This window comes from Talpa occidentalis, unplaced genomic scaffold, assembly GCF_014898055.3.
Source record: "Talpa occidentalis isolate TD23 unplaced genomic scaffold, MPIMG_talOcc4v2.1 talOcc4.8, whole genome shotgun sequence".
NCBI classification, from domain to species: Eukaryota; Metazoa; Chordata; class Mammalia; order Eulipotyphla; family Talpidae; genus Talpa; species Talpa occidentalis.
The window spans coordinates 72120423-72134340 of record NW_023605194.1 but is presented as its reverse complement, the minus strand read 5'-3'; the positions used below and the strand labels follow the sequence as shown (position 1 = coordinate 72134340).

At 47.2% G+C, this 13918-nt stretch overlaps 1 protein-coding gene across 2 annotated transcripts in view; it reads right to left on the bottom strand.

Annotated features, from left to right (window-relative positions):
• Positions 1-9551: 9551 nt before the first annotated feature.
• LOC119233402 (zinc finger protein 664-like) overlaps positions 9552-13918 on the bottom strand; it is a 37907-nt gene continuing 33540 nt past the window's right edge. Inside the window, exons 8-9 of one of the 2 annotated variants that reach the window (XR_008550132.1) lie at positions 11546-11681; positions 9559-10221 (exon numbers count right to left, since the gene is read on the bottom strand). The gene's annotated coding sequence lies outside the window, so the exon portion shown is untranslated. Of the gene's footprint in view, positions 11682-13918 lie in introns of both variants that reach the window. The other variant, XR_008550131.1, reaches the window with a different exon arrangement.

The following is a 13918-nucleotide window of genomic DNA, read 5'->3' as shown; positions in this document are numbered from 1 at the left end:
TAGGTTGTGTCTTAAACCCTTGCGCCACCAGGGAGGCCCTTAATCTATTATTTTAGATAGGAAAATAGTAAAAATGTTTTTAGTATCAATGACCCCATGATAGGGTTATAAATATATCAGGGTGTAATTTAGAGTTTGTCTTAAATCCCATTAAGCTAATATGCTAGATTGTTTAAAAAACAAAAGTATTTGTAGAAATATTAGTAGGAAAACCATAGGTATCCAACAGATTAAACTGTAGATGAGAACTTCAAATTCTTTTTATTTTATTTTTTTTAAATAATAGATTTTATTTTTATATTCCCCATACAATTGCAACCCCCCCATTTTGACCCCAATCCCTCCACTCCCACCCTCACCCCCCAAAAAGAGTCTCTGGTTCATAGTTTTTTGTTGATTTTGATTTTCACTTTCTTATAGTTATTCATTTTCCTGGTCCCTTATTTAAGTTTTCTAGATTCCTGCTATGAGTGAGACCATCCGGTATTTTTCTTTTTCTTTCTGGCTTATTTCGCTGAGCATGATCCCTTCCAGCGCCATCCATGTTGCTGCAAATTGCATGTGTTTATCTTTTTTGAATGCTGAGTAATATTCCATGGTGTATATGTACCACATCTTCTTGATCCAGTCATCTATTTTTGGGCATTTGGGCTGTTTCCAAAGCTTAGCTATTGTACATAGTGCTGCTATAAACATAGGGGTGCAGGTGTTCTTTGGAATTGATGTTTCTCTGCCCTTTGGGTAAATACCTAGGAGTGGAATTGCTGGATCATATGGAAGCCCTATGTTTAGTAGGTCCAGAAATCTCCACACAGCTCTCCATAGTGGTTGGACCAGTTTGCACTCCCACCAGCAGTGCAGAAGAGTTCCTTTTTCTCCACACCCTCGCCAACATTTATTGTTGCTAGTTTTTTTAATATGTGCCATTCTCACTGGTGTAAGATGGTATCTCATGGTAGTTTTGATTTGCATTTCCCTGATTACAAGTGATGTTGAACATTTTTTCATATGCCTGTTGGCCATTTATATTTCTTCTTCAGAGAAGTTTCTTTTTAGCTCTTCTGCCCATTTTTTGACTGGATTATTTTCTTTGTTGTTGTTGAGTCTCCTCAGCTCTTTGCAGATTTTTGTGTTCAGTCCTTTATCATTAGTGTTGCGTGCAAAAATGTTCTCCCAGTTGGTGGGGTTTCTCTTTGTTTTTGTTATTGTCTCTTTTGCTGTGCAGAAGCTCTTTAATTTGATGTAGTCCCAGCTGTTTATCTTTGCCTTCACTATCACTGCTTTGGGTGATGTGTCTGTAAAGATGTCTTTCATGTGAATATCACGTAGTGTTTCGCCTATATTTCCTTCTATATATTTTATGGTTTCAGGTCTTATGTCTAGTTCTTTAATCCATTTTGAGTTGATTTTTGTGTATGGCATGAGGTAGCGGTCAAGCTTCATTCTTTTGCAGGTAGCGACCCAGTTTTCCCAGCACCATTTATTGAACAAACTTTCTTTGCTCCAATGCATAGTCTTTGCTCCTTTGTCAAAGATTAGTTGACCATAAATCTGTGGGTTTATTTTTGGATTTTCTATTCGATTCCATTGGTCTGTGTGTCTGTTCTTGTTCCAATACCATGCAGTTTTGATGATTATGGCTTTGTAGTAGAGTTTGAAGTCTGGGAGTGTGATGCCTCCATTCCCTTCTTTTTTTTTCAGGAGAGCTTTGGATATTCGGGGTTTTTTGTGATTCCATATGAATTTCATCAATAATTGTTCTATTTCTTTGAAGAATGACATTGAAATTTTGATTGGAATAGCATTGAATCTGTATATTGCTTTTGGTAGGATGGCCATTTTAATAATGTTTATTCTTCCAATCCATGAGCAGGGGATGTCTTTCCATTTCTTTATGTCTTCTTCTATTTCTTTTAACAGTGTTTTATAGTTTTCTTTGTATAGGTCCTTTACCTCTTTTGTTAGATTTATTCTCAAATATTTGATTTTTTTTGTTTCGATAATAAAAGGGATTTTTTTTTTTATTTCTTCTTCAGATTTATTGTTTGTGTATAGGAAGGCTACTGACTTTTGCATGTTGATTTTGTATCCTGCCACTTTGCTGAACAGATTGATGAGTTGAATTAGTTTTTTTGTGGAGTTTTGGGGTTCTCTATGTATATTATCATATCATCTGCAAATAGTGATAGTTTGACTTCTTCTTTTCCTATTTGGATTCCTTGTATGTCTTTCTCTTGTCTTATTGCTCTGGCTAGGACTTCCAGTATTATATTGAAAAGCAGTGGTGAGAGTGGACATCCTTGTCTTGTTCCAGATCTTAATGGAATTGCTTTCAGCTTTTCACCATTGAGAATGATACTGGCTGTTCGCTTATCATATATGGCCTTTATGATGTTGAGGTATGTTCCTTGTATCCCAAGAATTTCAAGGGCTTTTATCATGAATGGGTGTTGCACTTTGTCGAAAGCTTTCTCAGCAACTATTGATATTATCATATGGTTTTTATATTTCTTTTTGTTGATGTGTTGGATAACGTTGATTGATTTTCATATGTTGAACCATCCTTGTGTCCCTGGAATGAATCCTACTTGGTCGTGGTGAATTATCTTATGGATACATTGTTGGATTCTGATAGCTAAAATTTTATTGAGGATTTTTGCATCAGTGTTCATTAGGGAGATTGGCCTGTAGTTTTCCTTTTTTGCGTTGTCCTTGTTCGGTTTTGGTATTAGTGTAATGTTGGCTTCATAGAACGTGTTTGGTATTGTCCCTTCCTTCTCAATTTTTTGGAAGAGTTTGTGAAGGATAGGCACTAATTCGTCTCTGAATGTTTGGTAGAATTCATTTGTAAATCCATCAGGTTCTGGGCTTTTGTTTTTGGGGAGGTTTTTGATTACCATTTCAATTTCGCTTCTTGTAATTGGTCTGCTTAGGTGTTCTATTTCTTCTTTATCTACTTCGGGTGATTGTAGAGTTGTAGGAATTTGCCCATCTCCTCTAGATTGTTGAACTTGTTTCCATATAACTGTTCATAGTAGTTACTGATTATTCTTTTGATTTCTGCTGTATCCGTTGTGATTTCTCCTCTTTCATTTATGATCCTGTTTATTTGTGCTTTCTCCCTTTTTTCCTTTGTGAGCCTGGCTAGGGGTTTGTCTATTTTATTGATTTTTTCAAAGAACCAGCTCTTGGTTTCATTGATCTTTTGGATTGTTTTTTTAGTTTCAATTTCATTTATTTCCGCTTTGGTTTTTATTATTTCTTTTCTTCTACTGGTTTTGTGGGGTTTTTTTTGTTGTTCTTTTTCTAGAATTTTGAGCTTTGAGATTAAGTTGTTTCTTTGAGTTCTTTCTTGTTTCTTGATGTGAGCTTCTATTGCTATATATTTTCCTCTTATTACTGCTTTTGCTGCATCCCATACATTTAGGATAATGGTGTCCTCCTTGTCATTCAATTCAAAGAATTTTTAATTTCTTCTTTGATCTCCTTATTAGTCCAGTTGTCTTCCAGTAGTGTGGTTTTTAATCTCCATGAGGTAGGAAAGTTCCTTGCCTTCTTTTTATGGTTTATTTCTAGTCTGATGCCTTCATAGTCAGAACAGATGGTTGGTATGATTTCAATCTTGGTGTATCTGTTGATGTTTGTCTTGTGCCCCAGTATGTGATTGATCCTGGAGAATGATCCGTGTGCGCTTGAGAAAAATGTGTACTCCGTTTTTTGGGGGTTTAGTGTTCTATAGATGTCTGTTAAGCCCAAATGCTCTAGGTCCTTATTTAGAGCTTTAGTTTCTTTGCTTATTTTTTGTCTTGTTGATCTATCCATTGTTGATAGTGGTGTGTTGAAGTCTCCCACTACGTATGTGTTTTCTCTGATGTCTGTTTTCAGAGAGGACAACAGTTGTCTCATATATTTTGGTGCTCCTTCGTTTGGTGAGTATATGTTAATGAGTATTATTTCTTCTTGAAGTTTTGTCCCCTTGATCATAATGTAGTGACCGTTGGGGGTCTCTTTTTATTTTTTTGAGTTTGAAATCTGTTTTATCTGATATAAGTATAGCTGTTCCTGCTTTCTTTTTTGGTCCATTTGCTTGTAGGATTGTTTTCTAACCTTTAACTTTGAGTCTATTTTTATCTTTTGTAGCTAAATGTGTTTCCTGGAGACAGCAAAAGGTTGGGTTTTGTTTCTTAATCCAGGCTGCAACTCTGTGTCTTTTTATTGAAGAGTTTAGTCCATTTATATTTAGAGTTAATATTGATATGTTAGCATCTGTATTTGCCATTGTGTTTGTCTTTCCTTTGATTTTATTTATTTATTCTTTTAATAACTTTTTTTTTTTTTGGCCTTCTTTTGTTGTTATTCGTCCCTCTGAGGTTCTGGCTTTAGGATTCCTTGTAGTATTTTTTGGAGTTGGGGTTTAGTTGTAATGAAATTCCGGAGTTTCTGTTTGTCTGGGAAGGTCCTTATTCTTTCTTCATAGAGGAAGGAGAGCTTTGCGGGATAGAGTATTCTTGGTTGGCATCTGTTTTCTTGGAGTCTGTTGACTATGTCCCTCCACTCTCTCCTTGCCCGTAGTGTTTCTTCAGAGAAGTCTGATGTCAGTCTGATTGGTTTTCCTTTGAATGTTATCTGTTTCTTCTCTCTTGTCAGCTTCATTATTTTTTCCTTGTCCTGGATTCTTGGGAGCTTTACTATTATGTGTCTTGCTGTATTTTTCCTTTCATCGTGGAAGTTTGGTGTTCTTCTTGCTTCTTGTATATCAATTTTCAGCTCCTTCACATTTGGGAAGTTCTCTTCAATTATCTCCTTGAATATTTTCTCTGTTCCTACATCTCTCTCCTCTCCTTCTGGTATTCCTATAACTCTTATATTTCCTTTCCTCATGGAGTCAGATAGTTCCCGAAGTCTTTCTTCGTTCTTTTTCCTTCGTACTTCTCTTTCCTTTTCTGTTTTGGTTCTTTTTATTTCTGTGTCTTCAAGAGTACTTATTTGTTCTTCCATTTCATCTATTCTGCTTTCATTGCTTTTCCCAGAGTTCTTTAGTTCCTCCATTAATTCTTTGATCTCCTGCGTTTCTTTTGCTTCCCTCTTTAGGGACTCAATTTCCTTCTTCTGATCATTGTTTTCCTTTATGAGTTCTGTCATTTTTTTAATCACGGCAATTTTAAATTCTCTTTCTGGAAGGCTCAGAAGTTCTTCCAAGTTACTGTCGTTGTAATCTGGGGTGTGGTTTTCTTTTTGTGGTGTGCTTTTTTCCTGAGGAGTTGTTAGGTTGCGTGTGGTTCTTCTACTCCCTACTGTCTGTTTTCTAATTTGTCGTATGCATTAGGATACTGTGTTGCTGGGACTGGCCGGCATCTTGGGTGGGCTTCTCCGCTCCCCTCTTGCTCCTCCAAGGGCCATCTGTCTGTTTCAAGCAGACTTTACTGAAGAAAGTTTCCTGTTCTAAAATGCCGATGTGGGGACACACTCCCCTGTGCGCTTGGTCTGCCCCGGCAGTGGGTTCCCGCTCCCCCTCTGGGTTTGGACTGCAGGCCAGAAGAGGCCTGGCGTGGGCGAGCTTCCCCGCTCACCTCTGCCTCCTGAGGGACCCTCTGCAGGCAGTCTTTACTGAAGAAAAGTCCCTGTTCTAAAATGGCGATGCGGGGCGCACTCCCTGCACATCCGGTCTCAGGCACACTCTTCTGTGCGCCCCGTCTGCCCCGACCGTGGGTGCCCGCTCCCTCTGTGGGCTCAGACTACTGGTCAGAAGGGGCCTGGCATGGGCTAATTTCCCAGCTGGCCACTGGCACCTCCAGGAGCCTTCTGCTCGTTTCAAGTAGCTAGGTGGCGCCAGAGATCTCTCCTAGAGCCCTTGGGGAGCTGATTTTTCCACCCAGTGGGACAGGAAACAGAACAGGAATGGTAGAGTAAACCTCAACAGCTTTGGGGTGCTGTGTCTGCCTTGTGCCCCACCGTTGTGGAGAACCCACGCCCCAAATTTTGTGCCCCGGGTCTCAGTTCCAAAGCCCTCAGGTCCAGGACGCGGGCTGTTCAGTGCCAGTTCAGTGCCCGCAAAAATGGAGTCTTTTGCACCCTGCTCCCGTGCCTGGGTGCCTGGTTCCTGATTACTCAGTGAGGGGTTTTCACCTCAGTGATGGTCCCCGCGCATCTCCCCGCAAGCCTAGGTCGCAGGCGCGGGGACCTGGGCAGCCGCGAGATCTGCGTTTGCTTTTCAAGCGCGCCGCTTTTCCGAGCGAGCTTACCGGCAGGCCCGGGGCTGTGTGTGGGTCTCCTCCGGTGGTCTCTGCTGTTCTCTAATGGCGCCCGTAGCCATTCGCTCACCGCTGCGGCGAATCCTGCAGGGTTCTCCACAGCTCCTGTTCACGGGGTGTGGTGGCTGCAATAGTTCCTTTCCACTCACAGTCCCGCTTGATGCGTAGTTCGTTCTTGTTGGTCGTTTTAGTTTGTTTTTTTCCTCCTCTCTGCTGTTCGGAGAGTGCCGACTCTGTGGGTGGGGGAGGGGAGCAGGGTTCTGCGCTTTACTCCCTTCTAGTCCTCTTTTTTGGCAACTTTCTTCTTCGGGTAGTTTGCTGGAGTAGTCCTTTTATCTTCCTTGTCCCAGTTCTCACTGGGACCTGCCGCTTTTCCTCCCTATTAACTTTTTTTTAATGGGAGATCTTACTCGCAGTGTCTCCTCGCCGCCATGTTGCACCGCCTTCCCAAATTCTTTTTTATTTTAGAAGAAAGTACTACATAATGAATTTTTTTGAGTCTAGAGACCTAGCTTTTATGACTACTCTTAAGTGACTTTAGCAGTCTGGATCATGTAATTGTTAAAAAAAATAAATTGATGGTGTTTAATATTTTATTAAAGATGGCTATTTTAATAAGATACAAAGTTTATTTCTGAATTAGTCTTTCTTCCCCTTGTACAGGAAGCATAAACCAGTAGGTGGTATAAAATCTCGGTATTGTTGTATTTTATTCTAATATAAACACTATATTGGGGTCCACATACTATGTTGTAGGGTAAGGTAAAAAGTATCAGGCTTTTCTGCCCTCCCACCATTAGGGTAGATGACGGAACCCTGCGGTCCCGAATGCATGCCTGATGGTGGACACCTGGAGTAGGGTGTGGGCATAAGTAGATAGGATTCACTTGGGCTAAGACTGTGCTTTTAAGGGCGGCGTCACAGGACACCAGCAGAAGCCAAGCAGCAGAGAATCCGAGAGAGAAGCAGAGAATGGCGGAGAGCCCAGATGGAATGAAGACTTGCTATCTATTTAGTGTTGTTCAATAGAGCTAATTAAATATTAGTCCATTTTATTAACAGCAATAATTAGTTGTTTTACACCCAGTGGGGCAGCCAAAATGGCTGTCCCGGTCACTCGTGGGCCGTCCAGATCTCACATTTGTTCTGACGGACCCCATGCTGGCCCTCCCCCTCCTCGTGTCATCTCCAGGCGTGTTGCCTCTGCCCAAGGATGACTGTGGCCTCCCTCAAAGGCCCCTTTCCCTGATGACATCTGTAGGGTAAGGAAAAATGTCACGCTTTTCTGCCCTGCCACCATCAGGATAGATGACAGATCCTTGAGGTCCTGAATGCATGCCTGAGGGCGGGCACCTGGAATAGGGTGTGGACATAGGTAGATGGGATTCACCTGGGCTAAGACTGTGCTTTTAAGGGCGGCATCACGGGGACACCAGCAGCAGCAGAAGCTGAAAGAGAAGCCGAGAGAGAAGCAGAGAAGAAGCAGAAGCAGAGAACACCAGACAGCCCAGATAGAGTGAGGATTTGCTGGGGGCTGGGAGGACTGCCAGCCTCCCGGCCCCCCAGCACCCCTGCCTGCCATATGCCTGGTAAACCCCAATAAAGACCTGCAAAAACCTACTAAGGACTCTGACTCCTCCTTTACCCTGTCTGCTGGATATCAGAAAACCTGCATTGTGTCCAGTCCTGTCCTCTACAACATCCAAACCCCACTCTGGCCTCACAAAGTCTGGACACGGTGCCTGCTGCCCCCGCATGGACAGAGTCTCCCTCGCAGCCAAGACAGTGGCAGATGGGGGTCGCCACTACGCCAGAGCCCGTTTCTGCTCTCCCGACTGCTGGGCTGGGACACTGATGGAGGACAAGAATAGAAAAACTGGAAAGGAGTTCTCACAAGACTAAAACCTGACTCACACAAGGAGGTGGGGGTCGAGCGGAATAACATGACCATTAACCCAGCTGTAGAGGTTGGACCCTTAGGCACCAGAGTCTAATCACAAGGCAGGAGACCCAAGCAGGATCAGATGCTGCAGGGAGTGGAGCACAAGCCTGAGGGTAAAGATATGGAGAGTGGGCCCACCCTGGACTCTCTGGTCCCTTTCTAGTTTTGCCTGTTACCCAACATCAGCAACAAGCAGCCACTCCCCAGACCAGTGACTCCTCCCAAAGAGAAGAGGACTATATCAGTGCAGTCTCCGCACAGGCCCGGGGCAGCACTCCCACTGCCCACCTGTGACTATGCAGGTGCCTCTTTTCACAGCCTCCTGCCTGCCCATGACCTGTACATGCCGTTACTTCTCTTTACTGACCTCCCTCAGGGGAAGCCACTCTCAAGGCCGCCCGCCTGCAACCATGCAGGCCTCTCTTAGCAAAACCTGTCCCTTCCCGGATTAACCTGTTCTTTAAATATAACCAATGTCTCAGTCTTGTGGAGAAACCCGCCTGGGGAACTCACTGCGTGCTGCTGAAATGGGAGCTTTGGTGAAACCTTTCCCAGAGTGAACCCAAGGACCCACACTCTACAAAACAACATCATTTTGGCGACCACGAAGGGACTCTTCATGTCATCTGGTGCCAACATCATTGTGGCGCACCAACACAACGTGACTGAAAAGGCCAAAACCAAACAGGCGACCTCGACCTCAAGGAGCTGCATTCCGGCAGGGCAGTCCCGACGTCCCGCGGTGAGAGCGTCTGTCCCGTGGCAAGAACATGGACGCCCGTGACCATGACAAGCCCAACAGGTCTTCCAAAAACCCAAGACGGGGATGGTGGGAACCGAATCCACGGGGCAGGACATGGCCAGAAGCCTCTGGGGCACCCCAGTCCCACGAGCGCCCGGGTGTCACCCGCAAGGCGGCTGCTCCACCACACGTGGGGGCTGCAGCCACCTGCCGAGGGACAGGTCGCGGGCTGGGTCCCGCGGGGCGCCCGGACGTCCACCGGGGAGGATGGCCAACGTGGGGACCCACACCCACACCGGCGCACGGGGTCTCGGCGGGGCACAAAGCTGCTGGGGGATGATTCGGTCACTCCCAGGTCAGTTCCGGCAGGGCTCGGAGACACGCACGACGTCCCCCACCCACCCCTCCCGCTGGCCCGGGACACGGCTCCGATGTGCGGGCGGGCCCGGAGCGCCAGGAGGCGGGATCCCGCGAGATCTACGCGGCTCGTCGCCGAGATTTACGAGCTGGACAAGGTGCCCGTGGCCGGAGTTGCTGCGACAGATCCCACCTGAGATCCCGCGGGATCTTGATTCGTGAAAATGTTCCCCGGCACTTTATTTACAGTAACAAATGATTGGAAAAAATCTAAATGAAAACCCAAGGAAACATTACAGCATTCAATGAAGAAAGTGGAATATAAAACTCTCGAGATAGTGTTATTCCAGCCAGAATACAAAATAGGAATGAAATAGTCGAGTGTGCATATGGAAGAATGGAAAAATTACTTGGCCTTAAGTGGACTACAGTACAGCAGTGACAACAGGAGGCTCTAGCTAGGCCAGTCCTGTGCATCGTCTTGCCCACATATTGTTGAGTGAAAGTGTAGATGTAAAATAAACATAATATGATTTATTTATATTTTAAATACCAGACAAAATGAAAATCATGTCTTAATTATAATTATACATTTAATAATGGCATAATTATGTGAGAACTTGTCATGAAGAGCAAGTAAAATAGTTAATGTAAAGGGTGGTGGGAAAGTGGCCACTGATTGAGGAGATTGCACATGGAGACCGAGGACCCTAACTGGCTCTTAAACAACCTGGCTTTGAACTTCCCAGGTTCCCAGGGTCTATGCTGGGCTGCTCACTCATGGACTCAAGCAATTGTGAACGCCAGTGAGTTGAATCCAAGGACAGGAAGGGCCGACTCTCAATTATTTGTAGATTTTCAGCTCTTTGAAGTCTCCCGATGCGCTCATTCTGCCAACCTCCAAGGATGTGGTCCCCAGTACTTTGCCTCTTTAATGTGAAAGGAATTTTTGGCCAAAAACTACAAGGCCGAGGTCATAGACACACAGTGACAAAAGTAAATACCAAAGAGGTTAGAGCTGCCCCCACCACCAACTCTTCAAATGCTCATGTTTAACTCTCCAGTCCTTCTCCCTTAAAATGAGTTCAGGGCTGCCTTTCTCATCGACACCCCCCTCCAGGGAGGGGTTGGATCCATGCCACCCTCTAGCATTCTTGGATTCCTGGGTCTGGAGGGAGCCCTCACTCATCAGCCCCTCGGACTCCCCACGTAAGTGAGCTCTCTGGACTGTCCTCAACTGCCAGCTGCCCAGTCCTTCAAGTTCCATAAACGTCACACAGGCTTAGAGAGTAGCCCTGTAGCAACAGAGGTTTTGGAGAGGCTGATGATCACAGCTTCCTGGGACCCGGGGATGGGGGCGATGCTCAGGGTCTGCTGAACAGGTAGTTCTGGTAGATTTCATGCTCCATCTAGTGGGTCTGCAAGTTCAAAGTCACCCCCTGGCTCTGGTCTCTGGGATTCCCAGCATCAGGCCACCACCCCCACTGCTTGGCTCTGCTGGATAGTGGAGCTGGGGCCACAGTTGGTGACCAGCACCCTCACTGACTGTCCTCTCACCTCAAGACTTCAGAAGAGGCAGGAGCACCTGTAACATTAACTCCCCCTAAGAAGGACTTTACCGTTTGAGAAAGTACATTCACAGGGTCTGCTTTGACTGCCACATTGAAGGGAGGTCAGGCAAGAATTATTACCTCTGTCCTACAGACAGAGAAACTCATCTTCCATGGCAGCAGCCGGCGTGCTTGAGCTCAGTCACTGCCCCTGGGCTTGAACACATCTGTGAGGACTTCTGGCCCTGTGCTCCCTGTGACCCTGCTGCCTTCCTGTGTAGGCCATCAGGGCCACGTCACACAGTGCCGCAGCTTTCAGAAAGCACAGCCCTAATCCAGCTCCCCGGGCCCAGGAGAAGGGGCATCTTGCAAGGCTTGTCTCAGGAGCTGCACTGTGTGGACCTGGCTGCTGTTGCTCCAAAAGGGTCTCTCCGTGCACAGGCCTTGCTGGCCTAGTGGTGGTCTTGAGAGAAAATGGGGTTCCTGAGGCCTAGGAGACACCTCTGTAAAATAGGACTAGAAGATCTTGAGCTCACCTTCACAGGAGTTCATGGGAGGAGCCTGGGAGATCTGACTTGAATTGTTTTCTCACCATGCCCAGGTGGGGAGGTTGGAAAACCAGGTGTTTGCGGAGCAGAAACGGGGAGCTGAGGCTCTGAAGGGGGCCCACAAATATGAACTCAAGGTCAAGGAAATGACTTACCAGGTAGAGGACTCAAAACTTCGTCAAGTCCTCTGAGGATCAGTCCCATCCAAGCAGCAATGGATCTGGGGCTGGACTATGGAAGCTCTAGTTGCAGGCTGAGGAGACCCACAAGGCCGCCCTCGGGCTCCAGGACCTGGTGGACAAGTTGCAAGCCAAGGTGAAGGCATACACGAGGCAGGCAGAGGAGATTTTAAGTATGGAAGTTCCTGGTGAGCACCTCGGGCCCTCGCCACCCTGGAGGATCCCCTACCCCACCCCGAGGCTGAGTTGGCAGGCTCTAAGCACAGGCCTGCCTGTCCCTCCTCCCTCCTCTGGCCTGTGGAACTGCCCACCTCCTCTGCCCTTCTTGCCTCACCCCACATGGCCCAACACACTCCAGCCCTGCCCCCTGCCTCAGCCCCCCTCCCTGACCTCAACTCTGACTCCACCCCCAGAACATTAGTCCACCCTCCTGGCCTTGGCCTTGCTCACCCACTCCCTCACCATCTCAGCTCCCCACCTGCACCCCCCCAGCCCCTCCTCCTGGCCCACATCACCCCCAACACCCCATATCCCTAGTGCCCAGCCCCTGGCCTTCCTCCAGCCTCCAGGAGGGACCAACAGGGAGGAAATGGGATGGGCTGAAACCAGCATTTCCACATGTACCTTCGTGGGTCTGCTAGACTTAATCCGCTAGAATTAAATGGCCTGTTCAGCCACCATTATGGTTACTGCAGTTCTACATTCCTATACAAAGGTCAGAACTGTCCAGTCACAGTCATATGAGCCAAACCTTACAAGGTACCTTTCATATCAATCAAGAGCAGAAAGCTGGATCACTCTGAGAAGGGTATGAATCAAGAGGTATGACCGGGAATGCCCAGGGTGGGGCAAGGACTGATGTATGACAAGGGACCCCAGAAGTTGATCAATGGAATGCCTTGTTGATAAGATTAGGACCATGGCTGGGGGGGTCTGGGGTCCAGTTTTGATTACAACACTTGGTCATCAGGCTAACATGGTCAGTAGACGCATGTCCCCCAAGCCCTAGATGACATTCCTGAGTTTCACCCATCCTTTTCTCCTTGTCCTCCTAACGCACGTAGCTGATGCTGTATGATTGTTCTATCAATAAAAACGGCCAGGATCTTGCTCTCAGCAGCCTGCTCCATGACTCCCGTGTTTTTGTCAGTGTGGTGTTGCTCAATGCAATATACCTCCGGGATCCCTGGGTCTGAGGGGTGTCAGCAGTAGAGACTGAGCAGAGAGGTGGTGGGGCCGGGACACACTTTCTTTAGAGAAAAGACATAGTTGGAGGATCTCTGGGTTAAATGACGTTGAACAGGGGTTGCTCTGGGGTCACCCCATGGAATTGCCTGTTTTCAGGGTATCATCTCAAGGCTGAGGCCCTGGTGGCCCCAAGCCTACATCCCCCACCAACTTCCTCCGTCACCAACACTGGCATAATCATTGAGTTCAGAGCATCAAGTCAGGTGAATCCGCCTCCTCTTCCTTCCCTCGGGATCCTGGACAGTCGACCCACGCAGGGCCCATCAGTCCTGTCATTGGGCGTAGCCAACCGCGGGTCCAACCATCAGTCTCCCCGTGTCTGCTGCGCTGTCCTCCACCCAGCAACTCCCACAGCCGTAGAGCCAACACCTAAGCCCTCATTGAAGAGGTTCTGACATGCGGCCTGAGCCCTGGCCATGGGCCAGGAGGTTCCTCTGCGATTCTATGCACACCTGACATGCAAAGCCACATCCCTGGTCTCACGACAGTCCTGCAGGAGGCCCAGGCGCACGGACCCCAGGGAACACACAGCGGGGTGTCAATCTGGAAGGGGAGCAGCTCTCAGGAGGCAGAGGCTCCAGCTCAGCCCTCCCAGGCGGCCAGAGACCCCACGTGTGACCGCTTCTTCCTCCCATGACAGCACTTCACACTCAGACCCTGTACAGTTTGGTGGCTTTGCTCTTGTCTGTCATATTCTGCTATTTGAGAGGGGGCAGGAGAGCAGACCGATCTCCCAGTGATAGCACAACTGCCCCCCACACTGCCCTGTAGCGTCCTTACCACTGCAGTGTGGACAGTATCTCTGGGCTGCTCTGATCAGCCTACGACCCTGAGCTCCTGCGCTTCATGATCCTGGGCCCCGGCTCAGCCGGGCAAGGTCCCCCTGGAGTGAGTGGAGGCCTCTCCCAAGCCTCTGCTGACAGCATCAACACCACCCACCTGGATTGCCCACCCATCCAGAGTGAGGCCTCACCCTCCACACCCCTGGATGCCCCAATACCCCTGCAAGGGGACGCAAGACGAGTGCCTCCTGAACCCCTCACCCTCACCATGGAGAGTGAGCCTTGTTGCAAACAGCTCACATGGTTCACCTCACAGCAA